The sequence below is a fragment of the Parus major genome, chromosome 3 (assembly GCF_001522545.3).
Source record: "Parus major isolate Abel chromosome 3, Parus_major1.1, whole genome shotgun sequence".
Lineage (NCBI taxonomy): Eukaryota > Metazoa > Chordata > Aves > Passeriformes > Paridae > Parus > Parus major.
This window is the reverse complement of record NC_031770.1, coordinates 32,491,700-32,506,976: the sequence shown is the minus strand read 5'-3', so window position 1 is coordinate 32,506,976 and position 15,277 is coordinate 32,491,700. Positions and strand designations below refer to the sequence as shown.

General features: G+C 47.1%; 2 long non-coding RNA genes across 3 annotated transcripts; one reads left to right on the top strand and one right to left on the bottom strand.

Moving 5' to 3' along the window:
* Nucleotides 1-105: 105 nt before the first annotated feature.
* Nucleotides 106-6,993, top strand: LOC117244021. Its single transcript, XR_004496315.1, has 2 exons — nt 106-3,545; nt 6,708-6,993. It is a non-coding gene; the product is annotated as an uncharacterized LOC117244021 (long non-coding RNA).
* A 193-nt stretch (nt 6,994-7,186) lies between these two features.
* Nucleotides 7,187-13,934, bottom strand: LOC107202153. 2 transcript variants are annotated; one of them, XR_001520580.2, is made up of 3 exons: nt 13,388-13,934; nt 8,907-11,942; nt 7,187-8,215 (listed from the first exon to the last, which is right to left on the bottom strand). It is a non-coding gene; the product is annotated as an uncharacterized LOC107202153 (long non-coding RNA). The 2 variants fall into 2 exon arrangements; XR_004496316.1 differs by lacking the exon at nt 7,187-8,215 and having other exon boundaries at nt 8,283-9,003; nt 11,718-11,942.
* Nucleotides 13,935-15,277: the final 1,343 nt, after the last annotated feature.

The window sequence follows — 15,277 nt, the reverse complement described above, 5'->3', positions numbered from 1 at the left end:
AGGGGTGTATTTGATGGGTTTTCCCATGCATACATATATATGTGTGTATACATGCATATACATATATATATATGTATATATATTTTAACCACATCTATATATACATATATGTATATCTTAACCACACACACACACACACATATATATTATATATATATATATATATACTGATTATTTTTTTTAACATTGCTAATGTTATTGGTGTCTTCACTGGATAATACTCGACTGCTGTGGACACAAGCGGGCTACTTGGGGCATAAGATACAAGCTAAGACTGGACTTGAGTAGAAGCGCTGGGTGTAAACTTCTTAACTCTAACTGACTTGTGTGGCCTCCGCTGTTTCTCTGTAGAGTGTGCTGTACCACAAACCACCTTCTCCTTGCCTGGGACAGGGAGGAGAGGTGATGGAGAGGATGGGCAGGGAGTTCCAAAGAGTGGCATCCTAGGGTGCGATGGGTCAAAGGCCAAGGAAATGGCCGTCTCCGTGATCAAGGATTCCTCCTCCCCTCTCTTCCCCCAGCCTTCGCCCTTACTCGTCTCATAACCTGCCTGCCTTGCTGGGACATGGGATGTCAGTGTACGTTTTGTGTTGAATTTATTCGCTGTAGAACCTTTGCCAGAGAGACATGCTGGCTTCTCTTAAGGATGGTGGGCAGCTGACGCGCACTGACTTTCTGTTCAAGGAATAATCACAGGAGTCTAGATTTCCCGCCCTTGGTGGCTGCAGAAGGACACAAGGTCTACAGTGTGCTGAAGCAAGAACGGGGACCGGTGCATAGCCACACAGTTGTTCAGCACTGTCTGCTTTCTTCATGCACAGAGCTGCCACTCAAGAGCATCCAAGATGCTTATGGAACATTTCTGGAAAGGGATATTAATCAAAAGTATATACACAGTAGTGGGTGTGTGTGTATGTATGTGAATGTATGAATTTGTGTGTATGTATATATGTATGTATGTGTTTTTATCTCTTTTTTATATATATATATTTATTTTTATACATATATATATATAAAAAATAATATATATGTATGCCAAGATTGAAGGGGGGAAAAAAAGAAAGCAACTTTTGCTGCCTTCAGTTTGCGTGCCCAGTGTGAATGACCCTTAAGAACGTCAAGATTTTTTTTAATGACGTACTGTAAATATCAGGCTCCTTTTCCATGTCTTGGGCTGGGGAATCAAATGTGAAGGCAGCTGGAGTCCCTTAGCTGTGTCCTGAGGTTCTTGGCTATGTGTGTATCTGCAGTGTAGGCTGTGGTGTACGTGAAACCCACCTTACACACGCCCGCACACACACGCGCCCCTGAAAGTATGTTTGTACGTCTATGTGGAAATATATAATCTAGTTCTGTGATTAAAATTATTATTAATAATAATAATAATCAAAAAGGTACTCAGTCTGTGTCAGAATGCTGACAAACATCATCCGCAATTGAATTTTCAACGCCTGACAATGTACAACACAGAAAGCTTCCAAAAAGACAAGACAGTCTAAAAACAGACTCACAACAAGTGACTACTAACCACTAGGATCTCCCCATCCAACTGATGGCTTTCAGAAGGAGAGAAAACACACGGGTGGGTGCTTGCATCTGCAATGTAGAATACTCATGCTGCATCGTGTGCAAGACAGAGGCTTCCGATCGGGGGAGGGAAGAGAAAGTGTTTTATATACTTATTTAATATCCCTTTTTAAATTAGAAATTAAACAGATAATTTAATTAAAGAGTAGGGATTTTTCAGTATTCTTTGTTAATATTTAATTTCAACTATTTATAAGCCGTACTTTTTTTTTTTTTTTTTTTTTTTTTTTTTTTTTTTTGTACTGGTTGTGTATAAATTTAACCTTCCTGTTGTCCCATCCCGTCTCTCCCCAATTGTTGGCAGAGTCAGTAGCATGTTATGGGCAGTTATTTAATTAATTTCTCTAACACCTACCCCTACACATTCCTATTGAGACAACGGTTAGATATACATCTACATACTATATATATATATATATATTTGGCTATGTGTTTGTATATATATATATGTTTATGTATATGTGTGATTCGGATTAAATAGACACTACGATTTTTTTATATATGTAAAAAGAAGAAACAGGAAAAAATAGAAAGTTCTACATCTTGAATCTCTCTCCTTTTTAATTTTAATATTTGTTATCGTTTTATTTATTGGTGCTACTGTTTATCTGTAATAATTGCGGGGAAAAAAGATATTAACACTACATATTGTGTCTAGTGAATTTTTTCAAGATATTCCTTAGTACATATTTATTTTTAAACAAAGAAATTACAGATATATCTTAAAACAACGACAACAACGACAAACAAACTTTTTTTTGTATTAAAGAATTTAATTCTGACATTGATTTCCTTTGCCTTCTCCTTCTGCCTTGCATCCTGGTTTTCTTCCATTGTGTGACATTTTCTCCAGCATTGCCTCTGGAGGCTACAGGGCATCAGCAACCTACCAATTGGACTCTCAGATTTGGGCCCAGAGCCTCCAAAAGCATCTAGGTACCTAAAACCCATTGAAATGAATGGGAGGTAGGCACCAGAATCCTTGCATGGAGCTCAGCCCAAGTTCCCTGCTTGGTGAGAAGAGGGTGGTGTGATGGGCAGGACCAAGGGGGCAGGACTCCTGGGTTCCTTCCCATCCTGATGCTGAGCAGTGTGGTGATGGTCCCAGCCCTGCTTCTTTCTTGTCAGGAGCCAAGTCCCATGAGCTGGGTAGTGTACAGGCATGAGTAGATGCAATCCTGGTGGAATTTACAATCCAAGGTGAAAGTAATGCTGTGAGCCTGCCCTTTCTGGTAATGAACTTGGTGTGTATGTAACTCATTGTCAGGGATGGCTCAGCCAGACCTTGCCATTCTGGATAACGTTTAACAAAAAACTGTTTAGTTCTGACAGTGCTTATGACTTCATGAGGGATCTTGATACCATTGCATCTTTATGTCCTTTGGGGTCTAGGAGGAAAAACTTTGGCAGTGGTGTAATTTCCTCGTCATCCATGGAGATGAATGTGTCATGCATCAGTCATCTGTCCACGCTGGAAAGGAGCATGCAGGATGTTTCCTGGACGTCTGGGAGGCGTCTCACTTAGGGTAATACCACTAAATTCATGGCTGCATCATTCCTGCTCTTGCAAAAGTAAAGAATCTGGCTTCTATTTAGCATGGACTCGGGTAGCTCAACAGGTGGACCTGCAGTGACTCCCTCAGAGGAGTGTGGAGCAAAGGAAAGAGGATAAGTACCTGAGGACACTTTGGTTCACTGTGTTCAGTAACGTCTTGTGGACTGTAGCAGTGAGGTGAGAATGTGAGCCATCTGGATGTGTTTCTGCATGAAGAACCCAAGAAGTTGCTTCCCTTGTATATTCATCACTGGCTTTTTTGTGTGTGGATCTGTGGGCTCTTTTGCTTGTGGCTGTGCAAGGTGATGAAGACAGCAAGCCTATCCTCAGGAGACCTGCACCGCCTGTTTGTGACCTGGGAAATGTTTACAAGTCATCAAATTGGAAAAATTGAAACCAGCAGGTACGTGCTTCTCCTCTGGGCTAAGCTGGATGTGAAATCTCAGCATGGAGTGACCCAGGTCTCCTGGATGGATGAGTCAGCATGTTCCTGTCAGTCACAACACATCAAACCCTCATCAACCCATCAAACCCTGTCCCAGCAATGGCAAGCTGGGCTGGCTATTCCTGGTGATCCTCTCTTTTCCTACCTCTAAGGGCTCATGAGAGGTAGGATATCTGCAGATCAAGGTGACCTGATAGCCACTTCTTCATGAGACAGTGGCTGGATAGCATATTTCAGATGGGACAACTCAGAATTTGTTTGTGTGGATGCTGGATGTTTGAGGTAGCTTGCTCAAACTGCAGCAAGGCCCTGCCCAAGCCAGCTCTGATGGGGTTTACCTGGGGCCCTGGAAGCAGTCCAACTCTTCTTTATTCTCCAGGGTGGGTATAACTGGGCTGTCATCTCTTATGTCTTACTCTCATGTGAGTAAGGTGATCATAGCTTGGTGTTGGAAGTGAGTTTAGGCTGGTTGGAGAGGCTGTACGTGATTGAGAACCCTTTGAAGAGGCTGGGACATAGGAGAGCAGTTGCCCCTCACCCTAACCAGAGTTTGCACCTGGCTTGCCTGTGCCCTGGCCCAAGGTGAGGTGAGGACACATGGAGGAAGGCCAGGTTTTCATGCTGGCACTCTGATCTCGTCATACAGCCTTTCACCCTGTGCACGAGAACTTTCCCTGAAAAGCTTCTGGTCACGTCCACGTTTTGGTTGCTGGCTAACTAAAATGCTATCTTCAGGCAGCCAGCTGATGCTTTCCTCGTGCCTGCTGCATTTACTGTGTGATTCAGAGAGTGGAGACACCGTGAAAGGCAGTAAAGGGTGCCCTGGGGAGACAACAGAAAATCCACTAGCAATGGAATAAAGAGTGCTTTTGGTTGGAAACCCTGTCTGTCTCTCCCTTTTGGCACCTGCTAGCTGGTTTAACCCCTTGTTGTTGATGTCTTGCACTGCTTATCAGGTCTGTATGTCAGCCAGGCTCTGCTTGGGCTCCACCACCACCTATAGAAGTCCCTATAAATCTCCTGTCCTTCAGGATGGTCCCACAGAGGACCTTAGAAGCCCAAACAAAATTCATTTCACAGGCCATGTCCTCCTCTGTCTGCTCATGGGACCTTTGGTAGTGAGAGATAGGTATTTTTATAGTAGTCCATGTGATGAGTGTGCAGGCAGTCTCTCTGTGCTTGGGATGGCTGAAATTCAAGGATAATCCAGATCATCCAGCACAAGGTCTGCAGTCCTGCTCTGGGCAAGCACCATGCTTGCTCCCAGCTCCCCGTTTGGGGCCAGGCCAAGGTGGCCCTGGTGGCACTGTGCCACCCCACAAGCAGCTGCTGGCCCTTGCTGTGCCCCACAGCACCTGACACCCTTCATGATGGGGTGGCTGAGCTGCTGGCCATCCCAGAGCAGCCAAGTACTCCAGATCTCGTAAGAGGTGGCAAGCTGTGGATAAGAGCAGGGAGGTGATATCCCCTGCACAGAAGTGAAGGAGGGTGCAAAAGGAATGCAGAGAGTGCCTGACCACAGCTGTGGGGAAGGCTTGCCCTTTGGTGTGGGGAGTTCGGAGGATCCCAAGGGCTTTGAATCATGAAGGGGAGAAGGGTCAGGTTCCCCTTCAAATGTCAGAGGTTTGCTGGCTGCCTACCTTAGGATAGTATCTCCAGAGGTGCAACTCACTGTGTGTGTGAGGTGATTACAGAGTTACAAAAGGGAAGTGGGCTTGTTGGGCAAGTGGCACCTGTTTACCTGCCGAAGGCTGGCTTCCCAAGGCCAAAAAACACCTTTTGATAAGGATTTCTTTAAACTTGCTGCCTGAGCTGCCTCCATACAGCCAGGCGAGCAGTGCTATCTGCCCACAGCTGAGAGATGCAGTTCTGGGCTATACTTGTACATTGTGACATGGGGCTAATCTTGCTGGTTTGTGCTCTATATTTTTACCTCACTTTTTCAGATGCCCCAGACACTTCATTGGGAATGAAAAAAAAAAAGCCCCATCTTTTCCTGGCCTGCCCAAGCATCTCTTCAGGCATTAGGGCTGCCCACTGTAGCCAGCTGCTGTAGGATTCTCTGTGTGTTTAGCACTCAGGTGCCTCTGCTGTCCAGGCCACCACATTGCTCATCTCCTGGCCAAGCCTGGTGTCTGCAGCAGGGGGAAGGCATCCTGCAAGCCTGATGCCAGCACAGGAGGGCTTTACTTCAGGGTTTGCTTTGACACCTCCTTTGACAGCTATTCTGAGTTGTTAGTGCGCTCCATGCTTGGAGAGTGTTGGGACCCAGGCTAGAGAGGGCGTCTGGCTCTGCTCAGACCCCTGCCAGGACTGGTGATGAGTGTCAGTTCCTGCTGAACATTCCCCAGGGAGGCTCACATAATCCCAAAACAATCTGGGATGCAAGTCAGGATGCCTTGCTCCCAACCTGTGTTGTACCTGCTGAGTGGTAGCTTCAAGGTGAAAAGCTTTGGCTGCAGATGGCATTACCTCTGAATCTTGGTCAAAAGGGTCTATAGTGGAGGAAGGGTGTGACTGATGCAAACCCTTGTGCCTTTGCAACCCTTTTCAGTGGGAGCATTATCTAAGGGGAGATAAAAAGGGGGAGACCTTACCCCTTAGGTGCAAACCCTACTGACAGCTCACAAGAGGCAGCACAAGATGAGCAAAATGGTCAACTTATGCAAGTAATTAATTTCCATCACCTCTTCAGATATTTTAAGGCCTGAGCAATTCACCTTCATTTGCCCATAACTCCTTTCTGAGCCATGGTATAGACTTTGGAAAGGTGGCCAAGCTGCCATTTCACTATGTGGCCTTCCTGTCCCTCTCACCTACAGAGAACCTGCTGACACTGGATCCAGCCTGTGCCACAAACATAAGGATACCAGGGAGTATATGTTTGTGTCATTGGTCTCTTCTCCAGAAGCAAGACTCCCACCAGCATCCCTCTCTGCCCTTCCTTCTGTCCTCAACTCTGACACCATGAGTTCAGAAGCAAAAGCCCCAGTTAGAGATTTATGATGGACTCATTCCTTTTGAAGAGACCCCCTCACCTGGTTGCTCAGATGCTTGTGCAGATACTAACTTCTGGAAATGCAACTTCCTGTTGATCATCTCTGCTTTTTTTCTTCACAGCTTCAACTTGCCCATTCCCCCTCCAAGTCCCCTTCCTTATGTTGGGCAGCTTGCTGGAAGGTTAAAGTCCTCTTTTTTGCACTCCAAGGACCTCACATCTGGGAGAAGCGGCCTGAAGACTCCTGAGAAGATTATGTTTGCTGAAAGGTGTTATTTCTCCTGGGGATAAGAAGCTAACTCCTACTTTGATTTATCTCACTACTGGTAGTGTGGTGAATGGGGGTCAACGGCACAGGATATGATTGTTTCCAGTCTTCATAGGCATAATAAATTATGAGTCAGAGGATCATCCTGAGTTATTCAGTGACTAATCTGAGGCTGGTCTTGAGGCTGTGGGCCAATTTTTTGTTGCAGCATTGGCTTCCCAGAGCTCTGTATTGTGGATGTGTAGTGCAGACCTAGTCAATACACAGCACCTGGAAGAACTGGCTGAGCTGCTGGAGGAGGTGCTGATGAGTCAGGGAGTGGCAATGCCCTCTGCACCAGTACCCCACTTGGGTGGCTGGATGTTCAGTGCAAGTGGCTGTGACTTTTGTGAGTCACTTTGTGGGACTGAATGTGATCCACACCCTTGCTGAACTGTTGGGACCAGTCACAGACTCAGAGACATCCCAAGAGGAACTACTTGTGGGTTTAGATTGTCTTGTTAATCACGTGCTGCTGTCCTGAACAGCCTAACCTGTTGCACTGCCTGGACTCTATCGTTATCTTTACCTTCTCTTTTCTGACTTAATTTCACCCTTAAGTTTGCAAATGTGTCAGTAGGTGTGTTCCCTTTCTCTCTGACGTAGACCCTCATATGATTATGGAGTCTGATTACGTTTCCTCTGGAGTAATTTCTTGGCCAGTAACATAAAATGGATCTTTAAATCCCATAGTGTTAGCTCACCAAGCTCTGGTCTCTATAGTCTCTATTTCTTGTATCCCAACACCTTTCATATATAAAAATAATACTCCTTTTCCCTTAAAAGTTGTCTACTGCTGAACATGCTCAAAGGTGAATCATTCCAAAAACATAGAAGAGGCAGCTGACTCTGAACATATCTCCTAATGTCTCTCTATAGATGCATCTCTCTATGGTTTTTCTTTTTCAACCACTTCTGGCAGCTCTGCTTTCCAGGGTGTCCCCTCTCACAGCAAAGCAGATTTGCCCCAGATACATTAGCTTATCTTTTCCCAGGTTAAATCTCATTTTGTTTCCTGCTCATTTCTAATCTCTCTAAATCCTTTTGGAGGATTTCTCAGTTTGCTCTGGAATTTGCAATCACTTCTGCTGGAGGTGCCAGCTGGGGGAGTTCATAGGAGAACCTTCTCCTTGGTCCTGCAGAGTCAGGAGGGTGCTGTGGCTGCCAGTGCTGGGATAGTGGTGGTGGTGTCCACGGAGTGGATGCAGTGCGGTCCTGCACGTAGCTATGCTCAGTCATCTGGTGAGCTGTGTTTCTGCCTCACCATCAGATAGGGATTGCCTAGTACAGCTGAAGGAACCGTGGGAGTCAGCGAGTCCTGGTCTGTAGAACAGAGTGGAGGTGTGGGAAGAGAGGGAGCTGAGTTCAGTTCCCAACTGGATCACTGATACCTTGCTTTCCCTCCCTTGCCTTGATTCCTCCATGCATAAGAAAAATCCCATCCTACTTTTTGGGACCCTTGACAGACACCAAGTGCCATTTATTAATTCTTATTTTATTTCCAGTTAGTAGAAGGCTTCCCATCTTGGTGAAATGGTTAGGGTTCTCTGTATACCTTCTCCCAAAGCAGGTAAGTCACTGGCCCCTCATCACTCAGTCCCAGGGGCAGTCACATTTCCATGCTCCTCTCCATTGTTAGAAAGAGAACATCAACAAGTATTTGGGTACCAACAGCATCTCCTTCCATCTGGTATTTAAGAAGGAGATGGGAGCAAACAGAATAGGGGGATGAGGGGGAGGAGGAACAACAAGACACAGCTCAGGAGGGGCTTTGTTTGCTGGGAGAGGTAGGACATAATGCAAAGGTGATGAGGATGGAAGGTAAGGGATGCCCTGTGAGGTGAGGTGGGAGGATGAGGAGGAGTAGGCTGGATGTCTCAGGAGTGGGGTGGGGCAGGTCTGAGATTATCTGGCAGCCCCAGGAGCAGGGAACCCTCCCAGTTATGAAACCTCCTGCACTCCCATGGACACATTTCTCACTGGTGTGAATTGCTTTGAGTGCTGGAAAACTCACAGTGAGGGTTTGCAGAAGGTCCCAAACTTCCATCCTCGCCAGCACCAGATGCACGTTCCCTGGGCAGCCCCTTGGCCTCCCCCTGCCACAGAGAGCCCTGCTCGAGACAAGGGAGTCATGAGATCCTGTGGCTATTGACTATGAAGATGAAGAGGCACCTGCTGGAGCCCAAGATGACCAATGGTGAGAATCTTGTGCTAGCAAATGACCAGTGTGATGTGTAAAAGTAACTGCTTTTAGCAAAACAAAAAAAACGTTGGTCTTTCATGCCCCTGGAGATATGAAATCCAGTATGACCCAAGTATGCTTAAAAGCTCAGAAGACAAACATTCCTAGATTACATTAATTTTCAAAGTGCTGTGAGGTTCAGCTGGGCAAGTGGTTTGGCAGCAATGACTTTCCTTCCTAGCTTTGAATCCTGCCAGTGAGTCCCCTCAGGCATGCTTCAAACTCTGCTCTTCAGGCTCTTGCCATATCCCTTTACATCCAGGTTCCACCCTATTTTTAATCCACTCCCCATCTTCTGGTGCTGTCAATCTCAGACCTTTCCTATACCTGGAAGGGAGTTGTAAATACATCCTTGTCTTGCAGTGGATATTTTAGTTTCTCACCTAGTTTTAAGTCATTTGAGCTCTATTTGCCTCTTGGGCTGTAAATACACACAAACCCCAGACATCCAATCAGGAGTATCTAAAGCAACTGCTAAGTATTTTTTTTCCAGAGGGGACCTTCAAGAAACGTGGTGAAGAGGTGAAGTTCCAGATGCTCTGTGCCAGGGTACTAACCTTCTGCCTATCTGGGGGCCATTTCAGAGGGCTGTTACACTGCTTCACACCAAAGTATCTTTACATCCCCTTCAGGCACCCCAGACATCCCAGTACCATGAGCTAAACCCATTAGCTCCTCATCCCCAGTGTCCTGGGATCACTCAGAACTGACCAGAGTGCTGGCACCCTGCAGCTTCCTCACTGGAGGTTCTGCTCTGAACAGCAAGTTTTCACTTTTTCTTTAATCACATCACCAAGTTTTAATGCCCAGCAAGAACTTTGACCCTTATCCAGGGATTAGTTGTTATCCTTAAGAGCTTTCTGCAGCCAGCCTTATAAAAGAACTCCAGCTTGGAGAATGTAGGCAAATCATGTCCACTGGGTTAATTTTCTTTATGAGCTGACTACCTCGTTTTTCCATCCACAGCTCTCAGATATTGTCTCCTTGCTCCAGGAGAAGGGCTGTTCCCATCAGTTCACAGGAAGCTCACTGCTGAGATTCTTGCTAGCACCAAGCCACCCTTAGCAAGAAGGGGAAATCTTTGCTTTGGTGAAATCAAGGGAAAAATGTTATGTTCCCTCATCAGGCTGTTTCACATCCCACCCCAGCACAATTAGGCAGTGATGGAGGGCTGCCAGACAGATCCTGTAAAGAGGCAAAATGTTTTAAATAGGGCTGTAGAGGCAGCTGAGGTTAAGCAGAAGTAGAAAAATTAATTTGGCTGGTTAGCAAGTTTCTTCATGAAAAGAAATGTGGGAATCTTCATTAAAAGAATGTGTCTTTTCTTGTATCTCTACTATAGCCTATTTCAAATGTAATCCTGCTTACTGAGCAGGGTTTCAGTAAGGCATAAAGGGGAAATTCTATTCAGGATACTGGCTGTTATTTTTCATGTGTGTGCAAGGTACACAGATGAGGGAAAACTGGGAGCAGAGTGTGTTTTGCTCTAAATAATTAGAAGCAGGATTCACAGGTATATTCTGGCTGCTTTCAGTCTTTCCCGTGACAGAAAGCAGCTGCACACCCAGCATTAGCCAATCTGCTAATAGGCTGTGTCACAAGACACAGCATCACCATGTCTCACAAAGCAACTGCATTGTCCTCCCTAAGCTTATTGTGTGAAATATCACGGGAACACCACCAAATCGTGTTCCACAGACTGTTCCAGACTAAACATCCATGGGCCAGTTCCCTGACCCAGACTGAGGGTCCTTGAGGGAGGAGAGAAGGCACCTTGCTTTTGCTGTGCTGAGAGCATAAGAGGTCTGTGCGCTTGATCAGCATCTCCACGCAGACCTGCCTGTGTGAACAGATGCAAATGCATCCAGAGACTCCTAATTTTCTTGTTCAGATGATAAGTCTGTGAACATGCTAGCGACAAAAATATTTTCTGTGGATACCTCTGAATTAGATCCTTGGCTCTTTCAGTCCAAGCAGCCTGGGAGACACCAGGAAACAGTGAATCCTTTGAGTCTGGGGTGCTGGCTAGCACTGGATGACTGATCTTTAACTCATTGAGGATGAGAGGGTATGAATAAAGATGGAAGGCAATGTAAGGATGGGAAACCTGCTTGGAGGATATTACAGAGAATGAAAGGAGTTTTGGATAGGATATTGTAGCAAAGACAAACCAAAGCTTCAGCATTCATGGAGAATTCTTTTTATCAAACCCTTTGTTTTGTCTTAGCGTAAAAGAAGCTCTCTAAAAGTTATGGTGTTATACATTACAGGTGTTTCTGTACCTTGATATTCTGCCAGAGCTGGGAGTCTTGGGTTGTCTTCCCAGCTCCGTCCCTTGTTTCCTAATAAGTGTGGTGTCAATCACTACTCTGGTCTGTGCCTCAGCTGTTAGTGGTGATAAAAGTACAGTGATGATAACAGTACTGAGCTGCCCTGGGGCATGATCTGTAAGTGAATTAATAGTGAGGAGTTAAAGAAGAATTAATTGGTTGCCTCTATTCAGTGCTCAGAGATTCCTCGATAGCGGGCAGTGAGTGGCAAGCAGAAGTTTTGTCTGCTGTGCAATGCACAACTTCCACTTACATCACAGCCTGTTCCTGGGCCTTGGCTCCTCACTGCTGACTCCAAAGGAAACTCACGCTTTGATTAGGACAAGCACTGATCAGTCACGTAATATTATTTCCAGGTGTTCTGCAGGCTGTGTGGGCAGGGTGGAACAGCTTCCCAGCTGCAACTCATCTTCCTTTGAAGAAATATGTAATGAGATAATCCAGGGCCAACATTCTCTGGGAGACCCCTGCATGTTACCTGTGATGACAAAGAGAACGGGAAAAAATTAGGAGAAACAGAGTGAAGTGGGATGTTGCTTGCAGCGCACTCATGGTATAGTATTTTAACCATAAACTGGTAAAAACAAGGAAGAAGAGCTCTTCAGGAGAGAAACCTGGAGAGTGGGAAGAAGCACGTAAAGTCTGCTGGGACAGAAAGATCAAAAACTGGAAAGAAATGTCTGCTGAAAAGTGAATTTGGCCTCCAGCTCGAGTATGAACTGTGAGTCTGGGGAATGACAACAGCTTATTAGGTTTCAAGTTTTTTCAGTCTCTGAACCCCTGCCCCTCTTTCAAGGCTGTTTCAGAGATTTTCAGGGAAGTTGGGTATGTAGATCTTTGCAGAACACCCAGCCAAGTGTCCTACTTCATCAATTCTTCTGGATCACTAAGATGTAGTCATGAAATCTGTGGAGATCTCCAGAATGGAAGCAGTAGATCACTGTTGGTGAATCATTTCTCCTCTCTACACTTCAATTGTCCTTTCCTGTGAAACAAGGATATTAAAAACCAATGTTTTAGCTTGGTGCCTAGAGCCTGGCAAGGACTATGGGGCAGGAGCCAGGGGCAGGGACAGAGCAGGGGGGCCACATGTAGGTCTGAGAGAGGCCCTAGGACACCAAGACTCTTCACAGGTAGGGAATGGTGTCTCAAGGGCAGCTGTGCATAGGTGTCGGGAAGAAGGTGGGTGCTCAGTGCTGGTGTCTGCTCTGCACCCATTTGCACAAACTGCACTGGCTGTTACAGCAGTCACTCTGGGATGCTGGGGTCCCCCAGTCCTTGGGGGCTGTCCTGTGTCGCAGGCCAGGATGCTAGACCTGTAACCTGCTCCTCTGCATTCACAGCAGGTCCTTGAGGCAGCTAGGCCCCCTCTCTCCCCATGGGTTCTGTCTCCAGAGATGGAGCCTCTCTCCCCTGCGAACGGAACAATGTGGCAATGCTCTCAGACCTTGGCTTGTAACAGCAGTAACCTCCAAGCTGCTGACTGTTGCTCAGCAATAAACACCACTCATGCTATTAATAAACACTATCTGTCAGCCTTGGTATTTTTAATGCTGGGACACTGTGCCCTGGAATGTGGAGCCACTCAGAGACGGAAGGCCAGATTCAGAGATGAACCTAAACTGCAGCGAGGTTCTCCATTGTGCAGCCCTGCAGCTCATGATTGTTGCAGGGTGGAAGGTCTCTGTTCTCCTTGGCGTGTTAGACAGGATCCAAGTTCCTCCCACAAGGGATTTCCCTTCTTGTCCTTTGCAATTCCAGAGCACTGACACTCACAGACAGGCTCTACCCACTGTCATAGGCTGGGATAGATCTAACAGGATCTCTGGACCTGTGTGAGTCAGTGAAAATACTTCAGCTTTTTCCCCGTGATAATGTGCCAGTACATTCAGCTGAATCAGCAAGGGAATGCTGTCTACTCACACTGTGTCTTTGGACTCACAGTCCTGCTGTAGGAGGTTTCACACATCAGACCTTGAGAAGTGCTCCCCAGTGCACAGAGGTTGTCAAGAGAGCCCTGATGAGATTGGTGCCTCTGAATGATGCACATGGATACCGCCTGCCACATGAGACCTCTCCACCGGTAGCCTGGAAGAAAAATAGAAAGGAAAAGGAAAATGAAGTGTTTATGGGGGTTGATCATGTTGAGCTGAAGCTGCTGGCTGCTTCCAGCTGGCTGCAGCGTGAGCCATCCCTGCATCAAGCCGCTGTGTTCTCTGCTGGGGTTAGTCTGTTCCCAGGCTGTGCTGGAGGGCATTGGTGTCAAGCTACGGCGGGCCTGCACGGCTGGGCTGGTTTCACCTTCAGCCTCAGTGTTTGCCCTGAGAGCGGAGCCGGGGTGGTGGGTGTGAGGCAGAGCTCAGGGGCAGGGAGGGGTGCAAGTGATGCCGGAGGGCAGCAGGGCGTCCTCGGCACTGCTGCTGCTTGCTGCTCGTGTGGCCCCGGGCTCTGGGGCTGGCTGCGGCTGCACTCCCGGGCTGCTTCGCCCTTTGCCACCGCAAGAGCAGCCGTGGAGGGTTTTGGAGGGGCGGTCGGAGAGGAGTAGCCGAGCAAACAGTGAGCTGGCCGAGCAAACAGCGGCCAATGTGAAACAATCGGGTCCCGTTCTGCTAAAGCTCAGCAAATACTGCGTAAGACCTGCTGCTGGCAGTGGTGCTTGCCCCAGTCATCAGGTAGAGTGCTATCAGTGGACAGATACAGAACAACCTGGGGAGGCAGGGAGAAGTTGTGCAAGAGAAAGCTCTGGCCGGCATGACTCAACACTCATTAGGAGCGGCACACCTGCGAGAAACCCATTAAAACGGAAAGGAAGAAACTCGAGTACCGTATTTCTTCCCTTTGTTGTAAATAATCTCTTTTATCACACGCACATCTCGGTGTCTGCAGAGTCGCACCAGACAGAGCAGCACCGTACATTGTAATCCCCTCCCGGCTCTGCCCGGGCCCATCTCTCCTGCCCCACGGCCCCTATCAGCCCAGCTCCGGGACTCACGGAGCTGCCCCAGACTGACTTGCCAGTGGAGTGATCCAAAGCCTATTTCTCGCCCACTGCTGCGGACTCTACCTTCCTTAGAGCCATCCACCCTAATGTCTGCAACCTCTTACGAAGGCCGAAGCAGCCGCAGAACGGCACTGCCATAGCACTGTCAACCATCCTGCACTGGGCTGGTAGTGCAAGTGTAGATCCGCACCTGGGAGATGCCCTCAGCTTTTGGGTTCAAGCTGGGCTCTCTGAACACCATCCATCTGCCACCTTGCCCTTGCCTCCTGGCTGGTTTCTTGGACATACTGTTGGAGAAAGCATTGAACTAGGGAGGGAGGAGACTTCTATGTTGTCTAGGTATAAATACCCTGACCTGGGGGATGTGTGCAGAGTGGAGACACGAGAAGAAACTGTGTCTGCAGTACACCTGACAGTGGTGTCCTGTGCTGATACATCACTAGGAAAATGGCATTTTTCTGCTCCTATTAAAGTCAATGAAACATAGGTTTATGTGCTTTGAAGTTCTTAGTACAGAGCTGTAGGGCTGGCTGTGGAGCAAAACTCCCTTAAGTCACTTCTCCATTAGTATTTTACAGGATGATAGCTAAACCCAGCCTTCCCTTGCATATGTCTGCATTGCATTCCAGTAGGGGAATTGCACTTTGGTAAACACCCTGATGAGCTTGGGTTTTAATCTGAGTTTTAACCTAGTTTTCTGCCTCACAGCGTGGATCCCAGTAGTGGCATGTCACTGAGATGTCTGGACTGCACACCCCTCTTAGACCAAGCTTGGCTGTCTGCTGCTGCCCATACTCTCCCATTAGTCTCCA